The following is a 12,382-nucleotide window of genomic DNA, read 5'->3' on the forward strand; positions in this document are numbered from 1 at the left end:
AATGAAATGAGCTATCCTGAGAGGTCTCATCACTGGAGGTCTGCAAAGGCTGAAAGATCATTTGCTGGGATGTCATCAAGGTTTGTGTGCTGGGAAGAGGCTGGACTAGATTGTTTTTAAGGCCCGAGAGAGTTTTCTCTGCTGTCTCTGTCTCTGGAGGACTTGGACACCAAGGCAGGCTTGTGTCCTTTGGGATGTGTTGAGGGTCTTGCTTTCGGCTGGGGATGGGCTGCCCTCCCACAAATGCTGAGGTGAATGAGACAGTGAGAGACAGGACTAGCTGGATTTCCTAGGGTGACTAAGAATCCCTAAGCCTAGCTGGGAAGGTGACCGCATCCACCTTTAAACATGGGGCTTGCAACTTAGCTCACACCTGACCAATCAGGTAGTAAAGAGAGCTCACTAAAATGCTAATTAGGCACAAACAGGAGGTAAAGAAATAGCCAATCATCTACCGCCTGAGAGCACAGTGAGAGGGACAACGATTGGGGTATAAACCCAGGCATTCGAGCCGGCAACAGCTACCCTCTTTGGGTCCTCTCCCTTTGTATGGGAGCTCTGTTTTCACTCTATTAAATCTTGCAACTGCACTCTCTTCTGGTCTGTGTTAAGGCTCGAGCTGATCTTTCGCTTTCCATCCACCACTGCTGTTTGCCACCATTGCAGACCTGCCGCTGACTTCCATCCCTCTGGATCCAGCAGGGTGTCTGCTGTTCTCCTGATCCAGTGAGGTGCCCATTGCTGCTCCCGATCGGGCTAAAGGCTTGCCATTGTTCCCACATGGCTAAGTGCCCAGGTTCGTCCTAATGGAGCTGAACACTAGTCACTGGGTTCCACAGTTCTCTTCTGTGACCCACGGCTTCTAATAGAGCTATAACACTCACTGCATGGCCCAAGGTTCCATTCCTTGGAATCCCTGAGGCCAAGAACCCCAGGTCAGAGAACACAAGGCTTGCCACCATCTTGGAAGCAGCCCACCACCACTTTGGAAGTGCCCGCCACCATCTTGGGAGCTCTGGGAGCAAGGACCCCCGGTAACAACAGTGGCCCCAGGGCAGGAGGGCGACATGACCTCCTCAGTGGGTCTTGCCTCTCCACAGGGTAGTGTGGGCAGAATTCTCATAAGGTGAGGAGTCCCCTCAGAGGAACAGGGATGTGGCACCTCGCTGCCTCCACACTTTCTCCCACGCCTGCCCTCTCCTCATTGTCTCATCTCTCTGTCTACTCATTCCGGGCTACAGGCTCCATGTCCCAGAGCATTTCCTTTCTCTAGGTAATGGCAGCTTGGGGGCCCAAATGTTCCCCATGGCCAGTGAGTTCCATTGTGTTTCACAATGTCTCGAGCTGCTGCTCAAGACAGCAGCAGACCAGAGTCCAGGCAGCAGTGGGACAAGGACAGTCTGCTGAGCACATTCCCAGAAATAGAAGAGGCAGCCAAGGATTCCAGCTCCAGGGCTGGTGGCATCCTTCCCCCTCAGTTGACTGGCCTCTGAGGGAGCAGGGAGAGCCCCAGAGCACAGGTGCATTTTGCCAGATCCCCCTATTTATCTGCTAACTCCACTCATTCATTCAACAAATATTTATTGAGCATCTACCATGTGACAGACACTCTTCCAGGTTCTGAGATTGGAACCAACAAAACATAAAAATCTCTGCCTTGTAGAGCTTACATTCTTGTGGAGGCTGGGGCAGAGAGAGATAATAAACCAGAAAAATACGCAATACATATATGTGATATGTTAGATGTTGACAAGTGCTATGGAGAAGGACTTAGAGAGTATTGGGGGTATAATTTCATCTATAAAATATGGTGGTGGATGGAGAAGGTCTCACTGAGAACTTGACCTTTGAGGAAGATGATGGTCACTTGGGTCACACTTGAGCTATTGCTTTCCAATGCTCTCTCCAGGATCTGCCCTCGGGCCTCTGAGACAGGCTGCTCAGAATAATCCCTCTTATGCTGTATTTAACTCTTTTAGACTCTTCATGACCTATTCATTTATTTATTAATCCTCTCAGTCTCTTCTATTTGTAAATAAAAGGGACATACGGTTTGTTAGGGGTTATATAATTTGATAGTTTGCTGAGTATATGCTACATATGCTAAGTACTTTATCTACAACAACTCATTTAATCTTCACAGCAACCTATGAGGATAAATATGGCCATGCCCCATTTATTTATTTATTTATTCATTCATTCATTCATTCACTCATTCATTCATTTATTTGAGGCAGGGTCTTGCTCTGTCACCCAGGCTAGAGTGCCGTGGTGCTACCATAGCTCACTACAGCTTCGAACTCTTGGGCTCAAGTGATTCTCCTGCTTCAGCCTCTTGTGTAGCTGGAATTACAGGTGCATACCACCATGCCTGGATGATTTTTTTCTTCATAGAGGTGAGGTCTTGCCATGTTGACCAGGCTGGTCTTGAACTCCTGGGCTCAAGCAATCTTCCTGCCTCTGTCTCCCAAAGTGCTGGGATTACAGGCATGAGCTACCGTGCCCAGCCTATGCCCAATTTAGACATGAGGAAACTGAGGTTGGAGCTGGGCGCAGGAGTTCATGCCTGTAATCCCAGCACTTTGGGAAACTGAGGCGGGCGGATCACTTGAGGCCAGGAGTTTGAGACCATGCGTGGTCAACATGGTGAAACCCCTTCTCTACTAAAAATACAAAATTAGCTTGGCGTGGTGGCATGTGCCTGTTATCCCAGCTACTCAAGAGGCTGAGACAGGAGAATCACTTGAACCCAGGAGGTCGAGGTTGCAGTGAGCCGAGACGACTTCATGGCACTCCAGCCTGAGCTACAGAGTGAGACTCCATCAAAAAAAAAAAAAAAAGAAAAAAGAAAGAAAGAAAGAAAACTGATGTTGAGTTTGGACACTTCAGTTATTGCTATAGACTGAATGATTGTGCCCCCCCAGCATTCACATGTTAAAACCTAACCCCCAATGTAATGACATTAGGAGGTGAGGCCTTTGGGAGGTGATTAGTCCCCTTATAAAGATTCCAGAGAGCTGGTAGCACTGTGAATTATGGTTTTTATGATTTCTGTGTAGGGGGAAGAGAGAGTGGATATCAGAATATCTGGGAGAAGGGGCATGCATAATTTGAACCAGGTGATGTTGATATTGCCTTTCCCATTCCAGATTAATAATTACTGAACTATAATATTCCCAAAAAGTCTGGTGAATTCGATAGGTGGATTTAGTAGGCAGGGCAATTGTTTCTTTATTCCCATTAGATAGGTGATGAAATTGAGTATGCAGTTAAGACAGTTTAGTTGGTTTGCCCAAGATCACATAGTTCACAATGGAACCAGGACTGGGGCCAGGCTCTATTCCATTTTCCCGTTGTTTCTTGTTAAAAACTCACTTCATTTTTTTGAAATAAAACACTCATTTTTAAAAATAAAATTGAAAGCATAAGAGGGTGGAGAGTGAAAAATGTCTTTCTCCCTACCCCGTCTGCCAGACATACATTCTACCCTGAAAGGCAACAACCATTACAATTGTTGTATTTTCTTCCTGTTTACATTTTTCCTCAGTAGAAAAGGCAGAAGACAGGATCAGATCTTTAGGAGTGCTGTCTTAGCTCGGCTGAGGGTTCTATACCAGGCTTGGTCATACATAGCTGAGTGACCTTGGACAAGTCAGTAAATATCTCAGAGTTGTAGTTCCTCGTGTGTAAAATAAAGGTAATGTCACTGATATGGTTTGCATATTTGTCCTCCACAAATCTCATGTTGAAATGTGATCCACAGTGTTAGAGGTGGGACCTAGTGAGAGGTGTTTGGCTCATGGGGGCAGATCTCTCATGAATGGCTTGGGCCATGCTCATAGTAATGAGTGAGTTCTTGCTCTATTAGTTCACAAAATACCTGATTTATTTATTTATTTTTATTTATGTATTTTTTTTCAGAAGGAGTCTTGCTCTGTCACCCAGGCTGGAGTGCAGTGGTGCGATCTCGGCTCACTGCAAGTTCCACCTCTTGGGCTCGCGCCATTCTCCTGCCTCAGCCTCCCCAGTAGCTGGGACTACAGGCGACCGCCACTACGCCCGGCTAATTTTTTGTATTTTTAGTAGAGATGGGGTTTCACCGTGTTAGCCAGGATGGTCTCTATCTCCTGACCTCGTGATCCACCCGCCTTGGCCTCCCAAAGTGCTGGGATTACAGGCGTGAGCCACCGCGCCCCGCCAAGACCTGATTATTCTTAAAAGCCTGGCATTTCCTCCTCTCTCTCTTGCTCCCTCTCTAGCCATGTGACATGCCTGCTCCCCACTCTGCTTCCACCATGAGTAGAAGCTTCCTGAAGTCCCTTACCAAAAGCAGATGCTGGCACCAAGCTACTTATACAGCTTGCAGAAACATGAGCCAAATAAACCTCTTTTCTTTATAAATTTACCAGCCTCAGGTATTTCTTTACAGCAATACAAATGGACTAACACAGTCACCTGCCTCAGAGTGTTAGAACGAGTTCATGTAAGAGAGAACACACCTGAAAGCATGTTGTAAACCATGCATGGCCATACAAAGATTGGTCAATGTGATTATTCTCTGCTTCTTTTTTTTTTTAATTTCCTCTGGAAGAGCTCATGGATGACCATTATGTTTCCACTCTTTCTCAGACTCTGAAAAGGATGGATCGGAGATGGGACTCATTTCCACAGGATGAAAGGATATGATTCAAAATTGTACCAAGTGCAATTAAAGTTAGATATTAGAAGAAACTTCGTTTTAGAATCCCCAAGGGATTTTTGAGGTCTTGTTGAAAATTTATGAGAAAATACTAATAATACACTAAGCCTTTGTTTTTCCCAGAAACAAGAAGATGGATAAGATAGCCTCTTCGGTCCCTTCTTTTCTAGAAGTTCTGTAGAATTCAAGTAAGAGGGAAATTTAAACCCAACTACCTTCTGCCCCAGGTCCAGTTCCAGGGTGGCCGGATGGGCAAACGGCTATTCGCCATGAATAGGATGACCTCTCTGGTCCTTTCCTCCTTTAAGTTTATTAACTCTCTTGAGTTAGAGAGAAATCTAAGCCAAATGACCTTCTGCCCCCAGGTCTAGCTCTGGGGTGACCAATAGGCTGATGACCCATCACTGTCCCCATTAAAGCCTAGCTTTTGCTACCAGCTTGCTATTTTTAGATACAATTTCCAGGGTGACCTACCCTGAAGAGCACTCTAGAGTTGTCTGAGTTGTCTGGGGAACAGAAAAAAGCTTCCACCCACAAGTAGTTGAAAAAGCTAGAATTTGCTGGAAATCTGGGGAAATGAGGAGGGGGAAAGTTTTATTTTCTAGGAAGGAGAGATACTCAAGAGGCTAGAATATTTCCATCTTGAACACCTATAAGAACTGGAGTGAGCGGGGCCTGCCCCTGGGACCCTCCAGGCCGGGCGGTTTGGCCCCTTAGCGCCCGGGCGTCGGGGCGGCAAAAGGCCGGCAGAAGGGAGGTACTTGAGGACCCAAGTTTCTTCACCATGGGGATGTGGTCCATTGGTGCAGGAGCCTTGGGGGCTGCCGCCTTGGCATTGCTGCTTGCCAACACAGACGTGTTTCTGTCCAAGCCCCAGAAAGCGGCCCTGGAGTACCTGGAGGATATAGACCTGAAAACACTGCAGAAGGAACCAAGGACTTTGAAAGCAAAGGAGCTATGCGGAAAAAATGGAGCTGTGATTATGGCAGTGCGGAGGCCAGGCTGTTTCCTCTGTCGAGAGGAAGCTGCGGATCTGTCCTCCCTGAAAAGCATGTTGGACCAGCTGGGCGTCCCCTTCTATGCAGTGGTAAAGGAGCACATCAGGACCGAAGTGAAGGATTTCCAGCCTTATTTCAAAAGAGAAATCTTCCTGGATGAAAAAAAAAGTTCTATGGTCCACAAAGGCGGAAGATGATGTTTACGGGATTTATCCGTCTGGGAGTGTGGTACAACTTCTTCCGAGCCTGGAATGGAGGCTTCTCTGGAAACCTGGAAGGAGAAGGCTTCATCCTTGGGGGAGTTTTCGTGGTGGGATCAGGAAAGCAGGGCATTCTTCTTGGGCACCGAGAAAATGAATCTGGAGACAAGGTAAACCTGCTTTCTGTTCTGGAAGCTGCTAAGATGATCAAACCGCAGACTTTGGCCTCAGAGAAAAAATGATTGTGTGAAACTGCCCAGCTCAGGGATAACCAGGGGCATTCACCTGTGTTCATGGGATGTATTGTTTCCACTTGTGTCCCTAAGGCGTGAGAAACCCATTTATACTCTACTCTCAATATGGATTATTAATGTATTTTAATATTCTGTTTAGGCCCAGTGAGGCAAAATAGCCCCAAAACAAGACTGACAAAAATCTGAAAAACTAATGAGGATTATTAGGCTAAAACCTGGGAAACAGGAGGCTTAAAATTGACTGCCGGGCTGGATGCGGTGGCTCACACCTGTAATCCCAGCACTTTGGGAGGCCGAGGTGAGCAAGTCACTTGAGGTTGGGAGTTCGAGATCAGCCTGAGCAACATGGGGAAACCCCGTCTCTACTAAAAATACAAAAATCAGCTGGGTGTGGTGGCACGCACCTGTAGTCCCAGCTACTTGGGAGGCTGAGGCAGGAGAATCACTTGAACCTGGGAGGTGGAGGTTGCGGTGAGCCGAGATCATGCCACTGCACTCCAGCCTGGGTGACTGAGACTCCATCTAAAAAAAAAAAATTGATTGCTGTGCCTCATTACAAATGCATATGGTGTTTGAATGCTGTTATTTGAAATTATTTTTCTTTCCGGGTCTTCAAAAATCCAAGAAAAGTTGATGATTGACTTGAAGATTACAGAATTTAAGGTTTTTTGGCATGTGTGTTTTCTATTAATAATTCGTTATATGATATCCAAGTAATACTTTCAAAATAGAATTGATATGCTCTGGGATAGTTTGACAAAGGTAAATTATAAAGTGAAATCTCTTATTTCATTATCTTCCATTCTAACCTCAGAGATCTGTTTCTCTAGAAAAAATGACCGTCTCTGGCTTTAATAAAATTATGCATCAGAAATAAAAAAAAAAAAAGAGCTGGAGTGAGACCATCCTTCTGTGCCAGAAAGGAGGGGAAAGGAAAGAAAGAAGGAAGGATCCTGCCTGCTTTGACATTTCTCATACCCATCATTCCCTGATGGCTTGTATGAAGGATTACCTCCTCCCTTATGAGCGTAAGTCCCCGAATCTCCAGAGTTTAGCACCAGGAAGATCTCCAGGCAGACAGAGCAGGAACCAAGGAGCACCATGCAGTTCTTTGGGTCTCACCTTACTCTGGTGCTTCTCCCTCTCATACAGGTGTTGCTGCCACCATGCTGGCCTCACCAGGAACAAAGCCCCCTTCCTTCTCTTCCACTCAATGTGGAGCATGAAGGTTGGAAATTCCAGTATGAATACATTAACGGAAGAGACAGGGGCAGTAAGCAAAAGGGGTATGTGAAGATTGAACTATGAACTTGTAACACCCAGGGGTTTCAGTTCTTTTAGACCTGTGCAATTTTCCTGAAGTAGCTTTATAGAGTCCCAAAAGTACAGCGCCACTTCAGAGGCCCACTTGGGTTTTTTAATTTCTTCTTCTTCTTTTTTCTTTTTTTTTTTTTTTTTGAGACAGGGTTTCACTCTGTCACCCAGGCTGGAGTGCAGTGGCGTGATCTCAGCTCACTGCAACCTTGGCCTCCAGGGTTCAAGCAATTATGCCTCAGCCTACTGAGTACCTGGGATTATAGTTGAACACCATCACATCTCACTAATTTTTGTATTTTTAGTAAAGACAGGGTTTCACCATGTTGCCCAGGCTTGTCTCAAACTCCTGACCTCAAATGATCCACCCGTCTTGGCCTTCGAAAGTGCTGGGATTACAGGTGTGAGCCACCGCGCCCAGCCAGGTTTTGTAATTCCTATTCCTTGCCTGTATCCATGTAGAAGATGGCAATACACACACCAAACCAATAGGAACAACCTCCCACTCATCTGACCTTTTGAGGTCAAAATTGAGAATAAAAAGCTTCACTGTGCCACTACTTTAAAATTTCCAACCTGTCCGGTTGGAGATCTAGAAGAGACCTCTTCCCCTCTTCTAGATGATCGGGACAGGAGACAAAAAATAACCACAGCTTTCAGATGAAGCCAAACCCCATGCCCTCAGACCCAACATAATAATAATACACTCCCAAAACTCTAGCATCTCTTCCCTACCATGAGGAGGGCTGCAGACAGCTCACTGCAGCCTCAAACTCCCTAGGCTCAGGTGCTCCTCCCACCTCAGCCTCCTGTGTAACTGGGACTATAGGCATGCACCACTATGCTGGGCTAATTTTTCTAGTTTTTGTAGAGGGCTCACCATGTTTCCCAGGTTGGTCTCAATTCCTGGGCTCGAGTGATCCACCCACCTTGGCCTCCCAAAGTGCTGGGATTACAGGTGTGAGCCACTGTGCCTGGCCACTTTATCTCAATTTTTTCATCTGCAATATGGGAGTAACAACAATATCTTCTTCATAGGAAATAAAGATTAAATAAGATAAAGAGCTGAGCACAGTGCTGGGCACATAGTATATGCTCGATGAATGGGGCTACTGTTGGTGGAGTGGTGCAGAACAGGGCCATTCCAAGGACCCAGGGCCTTGGTGGAGGAAAGCTCTGAGTCATACATGATAGGACAGCAGGGCAAAGAGGACCAGGAAGGAAGGTGCTCTCCTATGTCTGTTGAAGACACTGCTGTGCCTCTCTCCTTCCTATCGTACCCACTGCTGCCCCTTCAGGCAGGCGAACTGGGAAACTTGAGTCAGGCGTTTTGCCATCCTGCTGGCTTCCACCCCCTCCATGAGTAGACAGCCCCTGAATCTTCCAGCCTCCATACCAGGGTGGGTCAAGTCTCTGGAACTGGTTAGTAGGAAAGGTGCTCCTTATCTGACCCCTATCACAGATAGAGGTAGGCTCTGCAGGGGCACTGTATCAGCAAGTGCCAACCATGGGTGCCCAACCAAAGGGGCGATGAGGGAAGAGGAAGGTAAATCTTCCCTTTAGCACTGTGATAACAAACCTTAAGCCTCTCCCAGCCCTTTTCTAGCAGGTGGGTCCCTAGTGTGGCCAGATGTTACTAAGGGTCGCAGAGTTTTGGTACATTTATAGATTTTAAAAAGTCAGGCTCTTTGGTGGTAAAAGTTTTACAGACTAGTAAAATTTCATGCAGAAGATGGGAAACACAGCTGTAATAGAAAAGGCTAGAGCCAAGAGTCTGGAAGATCTCAGTTCCATCTGAAATTAGCTGTGGGAATTAAGGCATGTCATGGAGGTTCTCTGGGCTCTGTGTTTTAACTTGGAAAATGGGAGCAAGAACAGCAATAAGGGATAGGACAGCGGGCAGTGGCATCCAGTGATAGGTGGGAAGTTGAGGCCCAGTGTGATCACATCCTTCTCTCTGCAGTGCTAGAGCCGCTGGACACAAGGGGAAGGAAGGCTCAGGCCTGTGGGTCCTGCAGTCTCGGAGCTTTTCATTACCCAGACTGGATTGCTGCCATCTGTGTGTCTGCCTCTGTTCCTTGGGAGGAGCCTGGCCGTCTGCAGGCAGAGATCAGGAATCAAATTAGCCCGGCCTCTGCTTTTCCCTCATCCCCACCGGCCAAGGCGAGTTCATCAAGGCCTCGCACTAATTCTTATCTTATTTAAAAGGGGCAAAAGTGACTCCACAGTTTCATCTGAGGCAATTTACACCCCGCCACTGGCCACACGGCTCCAGCTTCCCCGTCTGTTGTGCTATCAAATCCATTAATAGGACATTTCTTCAGGGGAAACTTGATTGCCGTTCCATCAGAAAGGCACACAGGCAATACATCTCCATCTGAGGCCATGGCCTGCCCGGCTCCCTCTAATCCTGTTACCTAAGGAGCTAATTCTCTAATGCACGCATTGTGCAGAGGACATCCTCTTTCCTTCCTAACACAATTGGACAGTCCCAGAGGATTCCAGGAGCTCAATGCAGAAATGAAGGCTTGGGGCCGATGGGACAGGATCTCCTGGATTTCTCAGGACCTCTGGAGGGGTTGTAACACATGCTCATGGCTGGCACCCCACTCCCGCTTGCCGAGAGCCTGCTTTCTAGAGTACTACACTGGGGAGGGGTGAGCCACACCCAGACCACCCTGACTTCATAGTTCAGCCACCTCCTGCTTCTGCTCCATCCTTCCTCCGCCTCCTCCTTCTCTTTCTTTTCTCCTTCCATTTTCCTCTCTTTTTTCTCCCTTTCTTCTTTGCTTTTTCTGCCAATCTTCCTTTTCCTCCTCAGTTTCTTTCCTAACTTTCTTCCTGTCTGGTCTTCTTTTTCTTCTTGTTCCTCTTATTTTTTACTTCTCCCCTCTTCTCCTTCTCCAGATCCCCACAACTGTGAAAATATTGTTTTACCTTCCATTTTTTTGTGCCCCATTCCCTCCCGCTTTGCTGCTGTCCTTTCAGGACAAGTTCAATTTCTAATGCTTCTTCCCAGCTGTCTCCAAATGGTTCAGCTCTGTGGGAGGAATGGGCCCCAGGCCATACCAGCCTAGGTGTGGAGCAAGAGGTAGGGAGGGCCTTGTGGATATACACAAACACCCCAAATACAAAATGGAGCATTGTGGTAGTGGTTAGGGTGTGTCAGGGGAGCAATTAAGTTCTGTTTGCTCTTCAATGAGGAAATGATTATAATGGCAACCCCAAATGGGTTTGTTACTGCTAAAGGCCAAACCCTAGCTTATGGCTGTATGAAGGGACCCCATCAACAAATGGCATAATGCTCTATGCAGATTTCATAATGCACATAAACAGGAGGAGAAAGTCGTCTAGAAATTTTCAGATTTCTAAGTGCTAATGGCCAATTAGACGTAAGTGGGAGCTTAAATACTTTGTTGGCCAGGCACGGTGGCTCATGCCTGTAATCCCAGCACTCTGGGAGGCTGAGGCGGGTGGATCGCTTGAGCCCAGGAATTTGAGACCAGCCTGGGCAACATGGCAAAACCCTGTCTCTACTAAAAATACAAAAATTAGCCAGGCATGGTAGCACGCCACTGTAGTCTCAGCTACTTGAGAGGCTGAGGTGGAGGGATCACCTAAGCCAGGGAGGTTGAGGTTGCAGTGAGCTGTGATCATTCTACTGCACTCTAGCCTGGGTGATGGAGTGAGATCCTGTTTCAAAAAAAAAAAAAAAAAAAAAAAAAGAAAGAAAGAATCTTTGTTGGGCTTGAAGATGCATTTAGGAATCTATAGTGTTCTGCTTGGGCCCCATTCAAGACCTCAGCCTGGTGGCCTAGGAGGCAGCCTGGTTCTTCTTGCCTGCTGTCAAACCTCAGGTCTGAGGACATTCATTCTGGAATTCTGGAGAGGTCTGGCTCTACAAATTCTCTAAAAGTTTGGGGCCCTCTTTCTATTCACTGCCCTCATCTCCATTCCCCCGAGGGAAATGCTTGGAGCTGATTGTCCGTGTTTTTCTGGATTGTGCAGTGATGAAGCACATGACTTAAGAGAAGAGTAGCCCAGGCTCCCTGAACTTGACTGCTCGTTGCAGAACCGCACCCCGCTAACGGCCACAGGAAAGGACCCCAATGGTGAATGGTATAAATGCTTTATGCAGATTTCATAATGCACAGGAATAAGAACCGAAAGGGATGCAGCTCTGACCAAGGTAGTTTCTTTCTTTCTTTCTTTTTAACTTACCTACAATTCAGAAAATTCCTCCTTACTGCAGGGTTCCTAGCCTATTCCACACTTAGAGTCAAGTGGAAAATAAATTAAAAAGAAAGAAAATGTTTTGTTGTTGACACTTAACATGATTGGTACAGGGACATCTACCCAAATGGTGAGCTAGGGTAGGACTCCTTCAAATAAAAATGCACAGTAATTCTTCTTGCAGGCAACTTTAGGGGTACACAGCTGAGGCCTGAGGGATAGATACTTGTCTATTTAACTTGCAGTGACGAAAGAAACACTTCTTTCAAGAAAGACGCTTCTATTTAAAAGGAAGGTATTGAAAATGCTTCCGAGGCCAGGCGTGATGGCTCATGCCTCTAGTCCCTTTGGGGGACTACCAAAAATACAAAAATTAGCCAGGCATGGCTTGCATTTGTAGTCTCAGCTCTTCAAGAGGTTGAGATGGGAGGATCAGCTGAGACAGGGGAGGCTGGGGTTGCAGTGAGCAGTGATTGCGCCACTGCACTCTAGCCTGGGTGACAGAGCGAGACTCTGTCTCAAAAAAAAAAAAAGAAAAGAAAAGAAAAAAAGAAAGAAAAGAAATGCTTACAAAATGATATCAAGCAAAAAAAGAGGGTACAAAATTATATGTGTGTGATGTTTACTTCATTGTACACACATTACTGAAGGAAATTATGGAAGAATATATACCAAAATGTTAAG

At 46.4% G+C, this 12,382-nt stretch overlaps 1 pseudogene; it reads left to right on the forward strand.

The window, feature by feature from the left end:
* The first annotated feature begins 5,385 nt into the window (after positions 1 to 5,385).
* Positions 5,386 to 7,117, forward strand: LOC100451506 (peroxiredoxin-like 2A; annotated as a pseudogene).
* The last annotated feature ends 5,265 nt before the right edge of the window (positions 7,118 to 12,382 follow it).

Source organism: Pongo abelii, chromosome 9 (genome assembly GCF_028885655.2).
Source record: "Pongo abelii isolate AG06213 chromosome 9, NHGRI_mPonAbe1-v2.0_pri, whole genome shotgun sequence".
NCBI classification, from domain to species: Eukaryota; Metazoa; Chordata; class Mammalia; order Primates; family Hominidae; genus Pongo; species Pongo abelii.